The following is an 18,213-nucleotide window of genomic DNA, read 5'->3' on the forward strand; positions in this document are numbered from 1 at the left end:
CCTTCTCATTTGCACTCTACCTCCTGATCCCCCTGGTTGTGCCTCGGCTTCTCCTTGAGGGCTGACTCTCAGTAACCCTGTCATAGTTCTCTTTATTGCTTCTGAGACACCTACAAGATGCTCCTGGATCAAGAATTCACAAGACTAACTGATATAATCCTTGACTCCAAGGGCGGATGGGTTACACCTAATGGTCTCCAAGGCCTGAGCCAATTGGAAAAAAAATGACATTTCTCACCTTTTGGAGTGTTTCAGCTCTCCAGGGCACTGACCAGTCCGATGACACGGTCTGCCTCTTGCCTCTGTAATTTGTTCACAATGCAACATCACCTAATCTAGCTTGGAGGTGGCCACCCTTTCCTCAGAGAAAGGTCTTTTATTTTGCTTTGTGACACACCGCCTATGGCGGGGGGTGAGTTTGAACACACGTTCTAAATAAACACAGATAACTAGTTCTATGTAATAAGTAGAAACTAGATTTTCCATCAACATTCATGAATTAGGAGACAGATGTGTGGTATGATTTGCGAAGTGTTTTTAAAATCTGCTTAAACAAATTGCCTAAACTCCTAAACATGCCGCTCCACTTACCCCAGTGCCTGAAATGCCACCGTGAGTTACTAGCTTAGGAAACAGACTGGACTGTCAGAAGCCAGCCCAGGCTGGGGTATTTTGGACTGTCAAGATTGACCGGAAAGTGGCTGAGCAGATGTTTTTTGTTTTCCTGGTGAGAGGGGTTGGAATAAGGTTAGTTTGGGGAGAAAGTAGGTAGGTAGGTAGGTAAGTGGTAAAGAGAAGGGAAGGCTGACAAAAGAGAAGATGAAAGGGTGTCACCAGGGCTAGATTATGATCTTTCAGAGGCTTAAGCACTGGAAATAAAAGTAAAAACAATATTTGACTGTAAAACACAAACATATGTATGTGAAATTATAATGTCTATACATTTCTATAAATATTTCTATATATTTTCTATAAATTACTGTTTCTATATATCCCGACTGCAACATTCTGGATAAGTTCATCAGAGCTGAACTTATTTTCCCTGGCCCTCCCTGGCTGATGCCCTGTGCAGGACTGGGTCTGCCTGGTTGACATTCCTGAAGGGGAGTATGTCTGCTGATGTGCAGGGCCACAGCATAGGGCTGCACAGGCTGTGCACTGCACAACAGCAGGGGGCCCCCGGTCACAAAGAGCCTATGATGAGAACAGCTGCCCCTGGAGCTATTGTAGAGCTATTGTCTCTGTGCTTGAATCTCTCTGTAAAACTAGGAAAGTCATTCTACCTGCTGATAAAATTGTGTAAATAAAAGCACATTGAATTTTTCAGAAAAGGGCTTTTTATTATTTTCCTGAAAGCTAAGCTTATTTTGCCACTAATTTTAGCCTATATGGGTTACTAAGAAGAGTTAAGCAAAGCAGGGGCCTGGGGCGACCTCCCTTTGGACTTAAAGTATATGTCTGTTGTGAGTGAATCCAGATTCAACAATTCTAGAATGAAACAAACAGTTTCCATGAACTCACTCACTCACCTTCCCCACAGTCCAGGAAATTCTGCTTGTGATATTGAAAGATTGCTGGCCAGAGGTTTGCCCTCCTTGTGATTCTAAACTGGGCTATGATTCTCTGGGGCCACGGAAGCAAATCACTGGTTCTAGAATTGAAACTCTGCAAAAGCAGCATAACTCAGCTTCAAGTCACAACTCTAAGTAGAAGCTACAAGCTAAGCTAAACTACGAGTGGCACAGAAACGTTCGATAATTTTCAGTCTCATTGAGACGGTGTTTCTTTTCCATTTGATACTTACGTGACAAAAATGCAATTCTCAAGTTAAATTATTTGTAGCCACCAATGTCAGATGTTTACAGCACGATCTAATGCTTCTGCCACCTAGGTCCCAGTTAACATTTGCTGGAGTCTTTCAAATTCATCGTGAAATGTATTATTCGTGAATGGTTGTATTCTATCAGGAAATGAGGATTGGTATAGAAAGGGGAGACTGAAATGACAGTTTTCTTTTCTTTTTAGTAGTAAATTCCAGAGAACTCACTTACCTTCTCACCACTGCCAGACATGACAAGACTTCTAAAATGGGAAAAATTCTTTCTGTGGTTTCAGAGCAGCCATTCTTAAGTCTCCTTCACTGACTAACTTAATTAGATTTTCCTTAAAAAGAATTGCTCTGGGCTAAATATTTGCATGCCAAGTTTCAGCCCTGAGCATATTTTCACTGAAATTATTAACCTCTGAGAAAACTAATAGAATCTTAATTATACTGACACTACCAGGAAATGCCATCATAGTCTTTGATCCTGCTTTCTATTTGTCACTTTGTTGGTTTTGGTTTATATTTATTTTAACCAAGATCATTAAATCAGAACCTTGTGAACACCCCAGTCACAAAAAACCGCAGTCACAACATAGGTAAAGAATCTTTCATGCAGTGATACTAAAATGCTCTATAAATAAATTTTAAAACTCTGAAGTTCCTCAATTTATCCATCACTGAAAGATATTTCCTAGTGAAGTGGAAAAATCATCAAATTACCATATTTTAGGATACTTGGGTGGGGTAGTGATTTAAAAAAAAAAAACAGTAACTCTGATTTTGAAAATGATTCTTTGCTTTTTTTTTTTTTAATGGTCACAGCTGGGCAAATCTGCTCATGAAATTCCTATCAACAATTGCATGACTTTGGGTAAGCCAATTACCTTAGATTTCTATCGTGAAGGTGTTTTCCACTTCTAACAGGTGACCATGGAGCTATGGTACTCTTTTATATCTTTCCACCTCTAGGATTGGGCTGTATAGATTCTGAAGAAGAAAATCTGTGTAATCCTACGTATAGTAGATGTTTCCCTTCTTTTGTGAAAGTCTTTATGGTGGTACCACCATGATGTATTCTTGCTAAAAATGTTGCACCTGAATATTACCCAACCTAAGGTCAAATCTCAGTTTATAAGAAATATGAAAAACCAAGGAAGGAAATAAACATCACCATTTGGAAGCAATGACACAAATCCAGAATGTGGACAGTCTATTTGAAAACTGACCTGGACTTCTTAATAATTCATAATACACATAACATAAATTTTATGGTCATTACATTTTATTCTGCTTCCTATGTAGATACAGAACAAGTACCATTATAATTTGTGGTTCTGGAAACAAGTGGTTTCTTTGAGACCCTTTCAGGAAATCTATTAAGTCAAACTCTTTTCATAATAAAAATATTATTTGCCTTTTTCACTGTGTTGTTATTAGCACTGATGGTACAAAAACAATGGAGGGAAATTGCTGTTTGACAAAGTGTTAAAATAGATTTCCCATATAGTGAAGCATATTCAAACATTGTCACAATTAGCAATTTTTTTAAACATAGGAAAACAGTTTTTGTACCATCTGTAAATAAAATTATATATATTTTCTTTTCCATTTTTAAAGTAAGCATGTATTCTTAAAATTACAAAAAATAGGGCTTCCCTGGTGGCACAGTGGTTGAGAGTCCACCTGCCGATGCAGGGGACACGGGTTCGTGCCCCGGTCCGGGAAGATCCCACATGCCGCGGAGCGGCTGGGCCCGTGAGCCATGGCCGCTGAGCCTGCGCGTCTGGAGCCTGTGCTCTGCAACGGGAGAGGCCACAACAGTAAGAGGCCCGCGAACTGCAAAAAAAAAAAAAAAAAAAAAAAAAAAAAAAAAAAAATTACAAAAAATAACATAGAAAAGAGATCATCTGTTAGACTAAATTCTCTAAAAATGGACTCAGATTCACAGTGATAAGCAAAAGAAAATTATGAAATCAATTTGTACTGCAACTTCCATTTTTTTCAAGAAAAGAAAGAATGATTGGCAAAGGAATTAGTCTAATTATGCTTCAAAGAATGTCAGTTTAGTTATGGTTTATCTTTAAAATTTTTATTCAATTTATTTAAACTAAAAAAAGAAAAACAGTTCATCCATTTCTTCTACCCCTTTCCCCCAACCTCTTGCAACCACCAATTTCTTTTCTGTATCTTTGGGTTTTGTTTGTTTTTGTTTTCAGCTTCCATATATAAGAGAGATCATAACAGTTTTTGTTTTTCTCTGACTTATTTTACTTAGCATAACACCCTTGAAATCCAACCATGTTGTCAATGGCAAGATTTCTTGCTTTTTGATGGCTGAGTAGTATTCCTCTATGTCTGTGTGTGTGTGTGTGTGTGTGTGTGTGTGTCGCAAGTTCTTTATTCATCCATTGATGGATACTTAGGGTGTTTCCATATCTTGGCTATTGTGAATAATGTTGCAGTGAACATGGGGATACATATCTTTTCTTTTTTTTTTCTTTGCCTATTAAGTGTTTTATTTTATAAGATTATATTTACTGAAGGTCAAAAGTTCAGTTTTACCATTATTTCTAACAATTTTATAGAGTTAATTAAAAATATGCTACTTTTTATATTCCTTTTTATGTTTTTTTTGATATGAACCATTTTTAAAGTCTTTATTGAATTTGTTGCAATATTGCTTCTGTTTTATGTTCTGTTTTTTTTTGGCTGTGAGGCCCTGTGCTATACAGTAGGTCATTGTTGGTTATCTATTTTATATATAGTAGAATGTATCTGTTAATCCAAAATTCCCAATTTATCCCTCCACTCCCTTTCCCTCTTGGTAACCATAAGTTTGTTTTCTATGTGAGTCTATTTCTGTTTTGTAAATAAGTTCATTTGTAATTTTTTTACATTCTACATGTAAGAGATATCATATATTTGTCTTTCCACCTGTTTGTGTCATCTTCAATTTCTTTCATCAGTGTCTCATACTTTTCGGAGTACAGGTCTCTTGCGTCCTTAGGTAGGTTTATTCCTATGTATTTTATTCTTTTTGATGTGATGATAAACGGGACTATTTTCTTTTGTTATTAGTGTATAGAAATGCAACAGATTTCTGTATATTAATCTTGTATCCTTCAACTTTACCAAATTCATTAATGAGCTCTAGTAGTTTTCTGGTAGTGTTGTTAGGATTTTCTATGTACAGTACCGAATCATCTGCAAACAGTGACAGTTTTACTTTTTCCTTTCCAATTTGGATTCCTTTATTTGTTTTTCTGATTGCTGTGGCTTGGACTTCCAAAACTGTGTTGAATAAAAGTGACAAGTGTGGACAACCTTGTCTTGTCCCTGATCTTAGAGGAAATGGTTTCAGCCTTTCACTATTGAGTATCATGTTAGCTGTGGGTTGGTCACATATGGCCTTTATTATGTTGAGGTAGGTTCCCTCTATGCCTGCTTTCTGGAGAGTTTTTAATCATAAATGGATATAGAATTTTATCAAAAGATATTTTCTGCATCTATTGAGATGATCATATGGTTTTTATTCTTCAATTTGTTAATGTGGTATATCACGTTGGTTGATTTATGAATACTGAAAAATACTTGCATCCCTGGGATAAATCTCACTTGTTCACGATGTATAATCCTTTTAATGTATTGTTGGATTCTGTTTGCTAGTATTTTGTTGAGGATTTTTGCGTCTATGTTCATCAGTGATATTGGCCTGTAATTTTCTTTTTTTGTGATATCTTTGTCTGGTTTTGGTATCAGGATGATTGTGACTTCATAGAATGAGTTCGGAATTGTTCTTTCCTGTGCAGTTTTTTGGAATAGTTTCAGAAGGACAAGCGTTAGCTCTTCTCCAAATGTTTGGTACTATTCACCTGTGAAGCCATCTGGTCCTGGACTTCTGTTTTTTGGGAGTTTTTAATTACTGCTTCAATTTCAGTACTGGTAATTGCTCTGTTCATATTTTCTATTTCTTCCTGGTTCAGTCTTAGGAGATTGTACCTTTCTAAGAATTTGTCCATTTCTTCTCGGTTGTCCATTTTATGAGCATATAGTTGCTTGCAGTAGTCTCTTACGATCCTTTGCATTTCTGTGATGTTGGTTATAACTTCATTTTTCATATCTGATTTTAGCCCTCTCCCTTTTTTTCTTAATGATTCTGGTTAAAGGTTTATCAGTTTTATTTATCTTTTCAAAGAACTAGCTTTTAGTTTCATTGATCTTTTCTATTGCTTTTTAAAAATTTTTAAATAATTTTAAACTTACACAGAAGCTGCAAGAATAACATTAATACAAAGGATATCCATATATTCATTATGTAAATTCAACTGATTAACATTTTATCCCATTTGGTTGATCACTTCCTCCTTCCCTGTACACACACACACACACACACACACAGAGGCATATGATTGTGTATGTGTAAGGGATGGCAAGGGAGGAAGAAAGAGATTGGTTGATTGTTTCTGAACCTTCATTCCTAAGTAGTTCAATCTGTATTCCCCACAAATATGGATAATTCTCTTTCACTACCATAGTACCTATGTCAACATTCGTAAATTTAACCTTAATTAAAATATTTTTACCTAATCTATCTGTATTCCAGTTCTATCAGATTGATAATAATACCCTTTATAACATTTTTCACATTTTTTTAGTTCCTTAATATAGAAAGTTAGGTTATTGATTTGAGATATTTCTACTTTTGTAATGTAGGCATTTATAGGTATAAATTTCCCTCTGAACTCTGTGTTAGCTGCATCCCATACATTTGGCACACTGTGTTCTTATTTTTATTCAGCTCCAAATGTTTTCTAATTTCGCTTGTTATTTCTGTTTTTGATCTATGGGTTATTTAAATGTGTGTTGTTTAGTTTCCACATATTTGTGGATTTCCCAAATTTTCTTGTGTTGTTGATTTGTAACTTAATTCCACTGTGGTCAAAGAACATTCTTGGTATGGTTTCAATCCTTTTAAATTGAGTCTTGTTTTATGGCCTAATATATGGTCTATCTTGGAAGATATTCCATGTGCACTTGACTAGAATTTGCATTCTATTGTTGTTGGTAAAGTGTTATAAAGATGTTAGTTAGGTCTGGTTGGTTGATAATGTTGTTCAAGTCTTTTATATCTTTGCTAATTCTCTGTCTTGTTGTTCTACCCGTTATCAAGATTAAAGTATTGAAGTCTCCAAATATTGTTGAATTATCTATTTTTCCCTTCAATTCTGTCAGCTTTTGCTTCATGTATTTTAGATCTTTGTTGTCAGACAAATAATATATACTTGTTGTTGTATCTTCCCAATTAATTGATCCTTTATAAAATGTTTTTCTTTTTCTCTAGTAACAGTTTTCACCTTAAAGTCTATTTTGTCTGAGAGTTGGATAGCCAATCCAGTTCACTTATACCTACTGTTTACTTGGTATTTCTTTTTTCATTTCTTTGGTTTCAAACTGCATGTATTTTTAAAGCTGAAGTGTGTCTTTTATAACATCATATAGTTGGAACCTGTTTTTTTATTCAGTCTGATAATCTCTGCCTTTTCTTTGGAGTGTTTAACTCATTCGCATATTTTTTTTAATTGGGATATATTGTTTTACTAACTCATTCACATTTAATGCTATTATTGACATAGTTGGATTTATGTATGCCATTTTGCTACTTGTTTTCTGTAGTTGTCATGTCTTTTTGTTCCTCTATCCCTCCTTTATTGCTTTCTTTTATATTATGTGGTTATTTTCTAGTGTACCATTTTAATTCATTTATTCATTTAAAAAACATATTCCAACTCGTTTTGTTAATGGTTGCTCTATGGCTCTGCCATATATTTTACTTACAAAATACTTATTTATCATTCTGGTACTCCTCACTTCTTTCCATAGATTCAAGTTACTGACCAGTGTCATTTCCTTGCTCCAGTGTAATTTTATTCTTTGCCCCCTCCTTTGTTCTATTTTGTCATATATATTACATCTTTATACAGTGCCAAAAATACAATTTTATAATTTTTGTCTTCATATTAAAAATCAGTTAAGATAAAAAGGGAGAAAAAAATTATACTGCTTTTTGTAATTACTTTCAAAATTACCTTTACTGGTGCTCTTTGTTACTTTGTGTAGATTTGAACTACTATCTGGCGTCACTTCCTTTCAGCCTGGAGAACTGTATTTAATATTTGTTTCTTTTATTTGAGGCAAAAAATGTTTATTAACTTCAGAATTGAGTTTAGTTTTGTTTTCTGGTGTTTTTCCAGTTTTATGGAGATTTAATTGACATATGGCACTATATAACTGTAAGGCATATAGCATAATGATTTGACTTACACATATTGTGAAATGATTACCACAGTAAGTTTAGTTAACATTCATCATCTCATATAGATACCAAAAAAGGAGGAAAAAAATATTTTTTCCTTGTGATGAGGACTCAGGATTAATTCTCTTAACAATTTACATGTGTATCACATAGGAGTGTTAACTATAGTCATAATGTTATATATTACATCCATAGTACTTATTTATCTTATAACTGGAAGTTTGTACCTTTTGACCACCTTCAGCAATTCCCTCTACACCGTGCCTCTGGTAACCAGAAAATCTGATCTTTCTTCCTATGAGTTTGGTTTGTCTGTTTGTCTTTCTCTTTTTAAGATTCCACATTTAAGTGAGATCGTAAGGTATATGTCTTTCTCTGTCTGACTCATTTCACTTAGCATAATGCCCTCAAGGTTAATCCTTGGCGCAAATGGCAGGATTTCCCCCCTGTTTATGGCTGAATAATATTCCATTGTGTATATATCCCACCAGTTCTTTATCCATTCATCCATCTATGGACACTTAGGTTGCTTCCATGTCTTGGCTATTATAAATAGTGCTGCTATGAACATTAGGGTGCATGTATCTTTTCAAATTAGAGTTTTCTCTGGATATATGCCCAGGAGTGGGATTGGAGGATCATATGGAAACTCTATTTTTAGTGTTTTGAGGAGCCTCCATACTATTCTCCATAGTGGCTGCACCAATTACAATCCGACCAACAGTGCGCAAGTGTTTGCTTTTCTTCACATCCTTGCCAGAATTTATCTCATGCATTTTTGATGCTAAGTATTCCAACAAGCATGAGTTGTTACCTCATTGTGGTTTTGATTTGCATTTCCCTCATGTCCAGTGATGTTGGGCATCTTTTTATGTACTCATTGTCCATTCATATATCTTTGGGAAAATGTCTATTCAGGGCCTTTGCCCAGTTTTTAATTGGATTACTGGGGGGGGGGGGGTGTTTGTTTTGTTGCTATTGAGTTGTATGAGTTCTTTATATATTTTGGATATTAACCCTTCAGACATATAGTTTACAAATATATTTTTTTCCCATTCCTTAGGTCGTCTTTTCATTTTTCTGATCATTTCTGCTGCGCAGAAGCTTTTCAGTTTGATATAGTCCTACTTGTTTATTTTAGATTTTGTCACTTGTGCTTTAGGTATCATATGCAAAAATTTGTTGCCAAGACCTATGTCAAGGAGCTTTTCCCCTATGTTTTCTTCTGGGAGGTTTATGGTTTATGGTTTTGTGAGTGGTGTAAGACAAGTGTATAGTTTTATTCTTTTATACGTAACTATCCAATTTTCCCAGCACCATTTATTGAATAGACTGTCTTTTCTCCACTGAATATTCTTGGATCCCTTGTCAAATATTGGTTGACCATATAGTCCTGGGTTTATTTCTGGTCTCTAAATTCTGTTCCATTGGTTTGTCTGTTTTTATGCCAGTATCATAGTGTTTTGATTACTCTAGCTTTATAATACAGCTAGAATGAAACCAGGAACTGTGATGCCTCCCTCTTTGTTTTCTTTCTCAGGATTGCTTTGACTATTGAGGGTCTTTTGTGATTCCATATACATTTTAGGATTGTTTTTCTACTTCTGTAAAAAATGCCATTGGAATCTTGATACAGATTGTATTGAATCTATAGATGACTTTTGGTAGTATTAACATTTTAATAATATTAATTCTTCCAGTCCATGAACACAGGATACCTTTCCATTTATCTTCATCTACTTTAATTTATTTCATCAACATCTTGTAGTTTTCAGTGTATAGATCTTTCACCTCCTTGGTTAAATTTATTTCTAAGTATTTTATTTTTTTGATGCTATTGTAAAAGAATTAATTTTACTTCTTTTTCAGATAATTTGTTGTTAGCATATAGAAATGCTACAATTTTTGCATGTTAATTTTGTATCCTGTAACTTTACTGAATTCATTTGTTAGACCTAACAGTTTTCTGGTGGTGTCTTTAGGGTTTTATATATATATGATCATGTCCTCTGGAAATAGAGACAATATTACTATTTCCTTTTCAATTCTGATATCTTTTCTTTTTCTTGCTTATTACTCTAGCTAAGACTTCCAGTAGTATGTTAAATGTGATGAGAGAGGGAACCCTTTTCTTGTTCCTGATCTTAGAGGAAAATGACTTCAACCTTTTGCCATTGAGTATGATGTTAGCTGTGGGCTTGTCACATGTGGCCCTTATTTATGTTGAGTTATATTCCTTCCATTCCTAGTTTGGTAAGAGGTTTTTGTTTTATCATGAACGAACGTTGAATTTTGTCAAATGCTTTTTCTGTGTCTATTGGGGTGACCACATAATTTTTTTCTTTCATTGTATTAATGTGATGTATCACATTGATTGATTTGTGTATGTTGAATCATCCTTGCATCCCAGAGATAAATTACATTTGATCATGGTGAATGACCCTTTTAATCTGCTGCTGAATTTGGTTTGTTAGAATTTTATAGAGAATTTTTTCACCTATATTCATGAGGGATATTGGCCTGTAGTTTTCTTTTCTAGTAGTATCGTTATCTGGCTTTTGGTATCAGGGTAATGCTGGCCTCATAAAATGAGTTTGGGAATGTTCCCTCCTCTTTGATTTTTTGGAAGAGTTTGAGAAGGATTGGCATTAATTCTTCTCTAACTCTTTTGTAAAATTCACCAATGGAATGTTCTGATCCTGGGCTTTTTTTCCTTGGGAGATTTTTGATTACTGATTCAACCTCCTTACTAATAATTGACCTGTCCAGATTTTCTATTTCTTCCTGATTTAGTTTTGGTAGCTTGTATATTTCTAAGAATTTTTCCATTTCTTCCAGGTTGTCTAGTTTGTTGGCATATAGTTGTTCATAGTTGCCTCTTTTGTATAACTGTGGTATCAGTTGTAATGCCTCCTTCTTCATTTATAATTTTGTTGATTTGGGTCCTCTCTCTTTTTCCCTTAGTTAGCCTAGCTAAAAGTTTGTCAATTTTATCTTTTCAAAGAACCAACTCTTAGTCTTGTTAGTATTTTCTATTGTTTTCCTGTTCTCTATTTCATTTATTTCTGCCCTAAAATTTATTAATTCCTTTCTTCTACTAACCTTGGGTTCAGTTTGTTCTTATTCTTCTAGTTCCCAAGCCAGAGTTAGGTTGTTTATTTGAGATCTTTCTTGTTCCTTAATGGAGGCATTTATTGCTATGGACTTCCCTCTTAGAACTGCTTTTGCTGCATCCCCAAAGTTTTGGTATGTTGTGTTTCCATTTCCATTAGTCTCAAGATACTTTTTTATTCCCCTTTAATTTTTTTAAAAAATTTGTTGTTTGTTCAGGAGAGTCTTGTTTAATTTCCATGTATTCTTAAATGTTCCCATTTTCATTTTATTATTGATTTCTTGTTTCATACCATTATGGTCTGAGAACATACTTGGTATGATTTCAATCTTCCTGAATTTACTAAGACTTGTTTTGTGGCTTGACATATGGTCTATCCTAGAAAATGTTCCTTGTGCAGTTGAGAAGAATGTGTATTCTGCTGTTGTTGGATGGAATATTCTGTATATATCCTTTAGGTGTGTATATATCTTTTAGGTCCATGTAATCTATAGTGTTCATACTTGCTTTTTCCTAATTGATTGCATATCTCTTTGGATGATCTATTCATTGTTGAGAGTGGGTTATTAAAGTCCCCAACTATTATTGTATTGCTGTTTATTTCTCCTTTTAGCTATGTTAGTTTTTGCTCTATACAGCTGACCCTTGAACAACATAGGTTTGAACTGCGAGGGTCTATTTACACGCAGATTTTTTTCAATAGTAAATACTACAGTACTACAGTATCTGCAGTTGGTTGAATACATGGATTTGGAACTGTCGATATGGAGGAATCATGGATACAGAGGAACTACTTATATGGAGGGCCATCTATAAATTGTACATGGATTTTCAACTGCATGGCGGGTCTAACCACTATGTAGTTCAAGGACCAAATGTATATTTAAATGCTCCAAGTTGGACACATAAATATTTAAAACTGTCATATATTTTTGATAGATGACCCCTTTATCATTATATAGTGACCTTCTTTGTCCCTTTGTGCCATTTTTAAAGTCTATTTTGTCTAAGTATAGCAACTCTTGCTTTTTTTAGGTTACTATTTCTTGAAATATTTTTCCATCCCTTCACTCTCAGTCTCAAAATACTGTATCGTTAAAGCTAAAGTAAGTCTCTTGTAGGCAGCATATCATAAGATCTTTCTGTTTAATCCATTCAGCCATTTTATGTCCTTTGATTGGAGAATTTAATCCATTTATATTTAATGTAATTATTGATAGGTAGGGACTTACTTTTGCCATTTCATAATTGTTTTCTGGCCATTTTATAGATTCATTATTCCTTGTTTCTTATCTTTCTATCTCTTTTTTGTGTTTTGATATATTTTGCTATCACTATGCTTGAATTCTTTATCATGTTCTTTTCTGTAATTACTACAGATTTTTCCTGTATGATTATCATGAGGTTTACATAAAATATTTTAAAATTATAGCACCCTATTTTAAACTGATAACAATCTTTGACTTTAGTAAGATTCCTAAACTATACTAACTTCTCCCCCTCACATTTTAGGTTATTGATGTTAGAGTTTACATATTTTTTATATTGTGTAACTAATATCAGATTTTTGTATTTATGGTTATGTTTCTTTTTAACTTCTAAACTTTAGTTGTAAGTGAATTATGCACCACCATTACTATATTATAGAATCTAACTTTGACTATATATTTACTATTACCAGTGAGTTTTATGGTACCTTTTTATGTTTTCATGATGTTAATTAGTGTCCTTTTACTTCCACACAACACCCTTTAGCATTTCTTGTAAAGCAGGTCTACTGGTGATGAACTCCCTCAGTTTTAGTTTTTTTGGAAAGTCTTTATTTCCAAAGGACATCTTTGCTGAGAACAGAATTCTTGGTTGACATTTTTCCCCCCCGATATTTTGAATATGTCATCCTGTTCTCTCATGGCCTGAAACATTTCTCTTGAGAAAGCTACCCATAGTCTTATGGGTGTCCTATTATACTAATTTTCTCTCTTTTGCTGCTTTCAAAATTCTTTCTTTGTTTTTTTACTTTTGATAATTTAATTATAATGTATCTCAATGTAGTCCTATTTGGGTTGAACTTATTTGGAATTCTTTGGTCCTCATGGATCTTGGTGTCCATTTCTCTTCCCAGGTTTGAGATATTTTCATCCATTTTTGCTTTAAGTATACTTTCTGTCCTGTTCTGTTTCTCTTCTCCTTCTGGAATTCCCGTAATGTGGATATTATTTCTTTTGATTGTGTCCTGTAAGTCCTACAGGCTTTCTTCACTCTTTTTCATTCTTTTTTCTGTGTGGTCCTCTGACTGGATAATTTCCAATGTCCTTTCTCTAGGTCATTAATTCTTTCTTCTGCATGGCTGAGTCTGATTTTGAAGTACTTTATTGAATTCTTTGGTTCAGTCGTCATATTTTCCAGCTCTGAGATTTGTTTGTTTTTGCTTTAATGGTTTCTATTTCTTTTTGAACTCATTTTGTTCATGCATTGTTTTCCTAATTTTATTTTGTTGTCTGTGTGCTGTTGTAGTTCACTAAACTTCTTCAAGAGGATTATTCTCAGTTCTTTGTCTTACAGTTCATAGATTTCCATTTCTTTAGGGTCAGTTATTGGAGCTTTATTTGATTTCTTTTGTGGTGTGATGTTTACCAGATCTTTTTATGATCCTTGATTCCTTACATTGTACTTCACATTTCAGTGAGGGGGTCTCCTCTTCCAGACTTTATAGGTGTCCTTTGGCAGAGACAGTTCTTCACCAGTCAGTTCAGTTTGCGTTTCTGGATGTGTCTGCTGGTCAGGTCCTTGGCAGGAGGGGGCTTGCTATCAGGGTCTATTTTGGGGTGAGATCACTGCCCAAGCTCTGAGGTTAGGAAGGAGGTGCCACTGGCTGAGAACAGTTGGATAGGACTCCTGGTTTATTTCATTGGCTAAGCAAGGCTGTAGGATGGTCTCTGCAGTTGCCTGGGTTCTTTGGTCAGGCTTGCTAGATGGTCAGGACTGGGTATTACATTCAGCAGTGAAGTACTATGAATTAGCTTCTCTGTCCTGATGGGATATCAGGACAGGCCCCAGGTCCTATCCAGCCCATTGTTCGGGGACCCAAATTAGGCAAAACTGTGCACTGAGTTCTCTGGCCAAAGAGGGCCACCAGTTTTGCTGTGCAGACAGGGAAATCCATGGGCTGTGTTCTCTTGTTAAAGTGTCACTGTAAGCAGGGCTATTAGATGGGCTACATAGCTTCCTAAGTACCCTGGTTAGGTTCCCTGCTTGAGCAAGCTGAAAACTATATTCAGCAATGGGTGGGGCTACACATTAGTTTCCTAGCCTGGCACAGCCGGGGAAACAGCTCCAAGTCAGAAAGGTTTTTTGTTTGTGGTCTTGACTCAAGCTGACCAATGCCCCAAGTAATGTGGCCAAACGAGGGCACTGGTTTGGCTCTGCAGTCTATCAGTTCTGCCTGCTGAACTCCCTGCTTGAGCATTGCTGGGCTATACAGTTTTCCAGCTGTTCTGGACAGGCTTTCTGGTTGGCCAGGTCTAGGAGCTTCACTCAGCAGTGTGTAGGCCTAGGAATTAGCTTCCCTGCCTGGGTGGATTAAGGGAACCATCTAAGCCCAGCACTGGCTTTGCTCTGCGGGTAATCAGCTCTGCCTGCCAGACTCTCTGCTTGAGTGTTACTGGGTTATGTAGCTTCCAGGTGTTCTTGCCAGCCTTTCTAGTCAGATGGAGCCAGGAGCTACACTCAGCAGTTAGCGGGGTTATGACTTAGCTCTACTGGCTGGGTGGGAGCAGACCAAGCTCCAGGGCTAGCAAATCTCTTCATCTGGGGACCCAAATCAGGCAGACCAGAACCCTGCTGAGTTCCCTGGTCAGACTGTGTCGCTGACTTGGTTCTACAGATGAACAAAGCCACTGGCTGGGACCACTACCTGGGTGCTATAGGTAGAAACTTGATCTGCCAAGATCCAAGTGCTGCTTGTTACAAGCCCCTCCCCACTTCTCCATCACCATCAGATTCCCAGTGGTCAAGACCCACAGATTCCCCTGTAATCTTTATGAGACAGTACTGGTGTGAGGGATCCCAAGAAGTGATCCACAGTGCTAGGGGAGCTGGATGTCAACCCTACACTCTCTTTTCCCACTGGAGGAACCATAGGTTGAGGGGAGACCTCTCATCATGGCTCTGCACCAGCCTGGGAAAGGGGCAGTGTGCTCAGCATGTAACCCTCCTATTAGCTTTCTAATGTTGTCCATCTTTTTCTCTGTGATTCAGGGGGTGCTTCAGCCTTACCCCTGTGTTCTAGGATTTCTCAGTGGTGTCTTGTCCATGAATATTTGTTAGTTGTTTTCCCTGTGAAGCGGAGCAAAGTCAAGAATAACCTATGCTCCCATCATTGTGACATTACTTCCTCTAATATTTCTTTTAAAGCACATCTGATAGCAATGGATTCTGTGTCTTTGTTTATCTGGGAATATCTTTGTTTTCATATTTGAAAGACGGTTTTGCTGTATGTAGGATTTTTTTTTCTCTCAGCACATTAAATATGTCATTCCACTGTATTATGGCCTCCATAAGTTGTTTTATTTTTTTTTAATAGGAAATCAGCTGTTAATCTTATTATGGTCTCTTTGTATCTGATGTATTGTCTCTTGCTCTCATGGTTTCTCTTTTTGTCTTTCAACAATGGCCTATGATGTGTCTAAGTTTGATTTTGTTTTGTTTTTTTCCTTTTCTATCCTACTTGGATTTTGTTGAGCTTCTTGTTGTTTAGATAGGTTTTTTAATCAAATTTGAGAGATGATCAGCATTATTATTTTGAATATTTTTCTCTGCTATTGTGGTAGGTAAAATAATGCACCCTCCAACGACTACCACCCCACAGACATCCATGTCGTAATCTATGGAACCTATGAATATATTACCTCACATGGAAAAGGAGACTTTGCCGATGTGATCAAAATTAAAGACCTTGAGATGAGGAGATTATTTTAGATTATTCAGATGGGCCCAACCTAATAACAAGTGCTAAAAAGAACCCTTCCTGGCTGAGGTCAATGTTGGAATGAGATGTGACTACAAAAGATGATCAGAGAGATGCCATATTGTTGGCTTTCAAGAGGATGGGGGCCATCAGTTGAGAAATGTGGGCATCCGTAGAGGCTGGGAAAGGAAAGGAAACAGATTTTCCCCTAGAGTCTCCAGAAAGGAATGCAGCCCTGCCAACACCTTGATTAGCCCATTGAGACCCACGTTAGACTCTAACCTACAGAATTATAAAATAGTGAGTCAGTGAATGAGTGAATGAATGAATGAATAAAAGTCTGTTGTTTTAAGCCACTAAGTTTGTGGTAATTTGTTGGGCACCAATAGTAAACCAATATTGCTCCTTTCTCTTCTTCTGGTACTTCCATTATGTATATATTGATATGCTTAATGGTGTCTCATAGATCTCTGATTTTTTTTCATTCTTTTAATTTCTGCTCTTCAAATTGGATAATCCCTATTAATCTATCTTCACATTCCCTGATCTCTTCTGCCAGCTAAAATCTAGTTTTGAGCCCCTCTAGTGAGTTTTTCATTTTAGTTATTGTACTTTTTAGTTCTAGTATTTCTGCTTGATTTTAAAAAAATGATTCTATCTCTATTAATATTCTCTATTTGGTGAGTCATTGTTATACTTTCATTTAATGGATTAAATATGGATTCCTTTTATTTTTGGAGCATATTTGTGGTAGTTGCTTTGAGGTGCACCCAAAAGTAATGTTATTGACTGATTTTTTTTCCCCCGTGTGTGGGGCACACTTCCCTGTTTCTTTTCATGTCTCATAATTTTTGTTGTTGTTTAACTGGATATTTCAGATAATATAGCAACTCTCAGTCCTTATTCTGTGTCCGCACTCCAGGCTTGTTGCCATTTTTTGTTTCTTTCTTTAGTGATTTCATTGAACAAACTTTGTGAAGTCTGTTTCCTCTGCAGTGTGCAGTCTCTGATGTATGTCACTACTCGTTTGTTTTCCTTCTTTATTTTTAGGCTTCCTAGGCATCACCCCTGAGTCAGCATAGCTCAGCGTCCAATGATCAGAGGTTGTTTTGATCAGAGGTTGTTTTAAGCCCCCTGAGCCTTTAATGCCTCCACTTTTTGTTGGTGGATCTGTGTATAGTGTTGGGAATGCTTTCAAAGTTCAGGAGTCGGTTACAAGTCTTCCCCATGTTCAGTCAGGAACTAGCAACTTCTCTTGTTACTTAGATGCAGTCTTGCTCATATATACAGCTTTTCAAATGACCAGGGATGCCTGGTCAAGGCCTTGCAGGGATGCAAGGCCTTGCTTGGCAAGGCCTTTTTTTTTTGGCTATCTCTTTCCCTGGATCTCCCTCTTAAATTTCTGATACAGTAAGTCCCCTACATATGAACAAATTCTGTTCCAATAGCACGTTCATTAGTCCAGTTGGTTCATAAGTCCAACAAAGTTAGCCTAGGTACCCAACTAACACAATCGGCTATATAGTACTGTACTGTAATAGGTTTATAACACTTTTCACACAAATAATACATAAAAAGCAAACACAGAAAATAAAACATTGTTAATCTTACAGTACAGTACCTTGAAAAGTACAGTAGTACAGTACAACAGCTGGCATACAGGGGCTGGCATCGAGTGAACAGGCAAGAAGAGGTACTGACAGGAGGAGGGAGAGGAGGTGGGAGATGGTAGAGCTGAAGGATCATTAGCAATAGGAGCCGGAGGGTAAGCTGCAATTTCACTCATGCCTGACGCTGATGGCATAGGTTCTGGTTCCTTGCTGGATTCAATTCTATCTACCCTTTTGAAAAAATGATCCAATGATGTCTGGGTAGTAGCTCTTTTTTTCTCGTCATAGATGACATGGTAGCACTGGATTGAATTTTGAATGGCAGCTGCAGTCCTTTGTGTACGGTTCTATGTTTGGGTCCTGTGCCTCGAAAACTAACAGTGCCTC

The sequence above is a fragment of the Delphinus delphis genome, chromosome 3, assembly GCF_949987515.2.
Source record: "Delphinus delphis chromosome 3, mDelDel1.2, whole genome shotgun sequence".
NCBI classification, from domain to species: domain Eukaryota; kingdom Metazoa; phylum Chordata; class Mammalia; order Artiodactyla; family Delphinidae; genus Delphinus; species Delphinus delphis.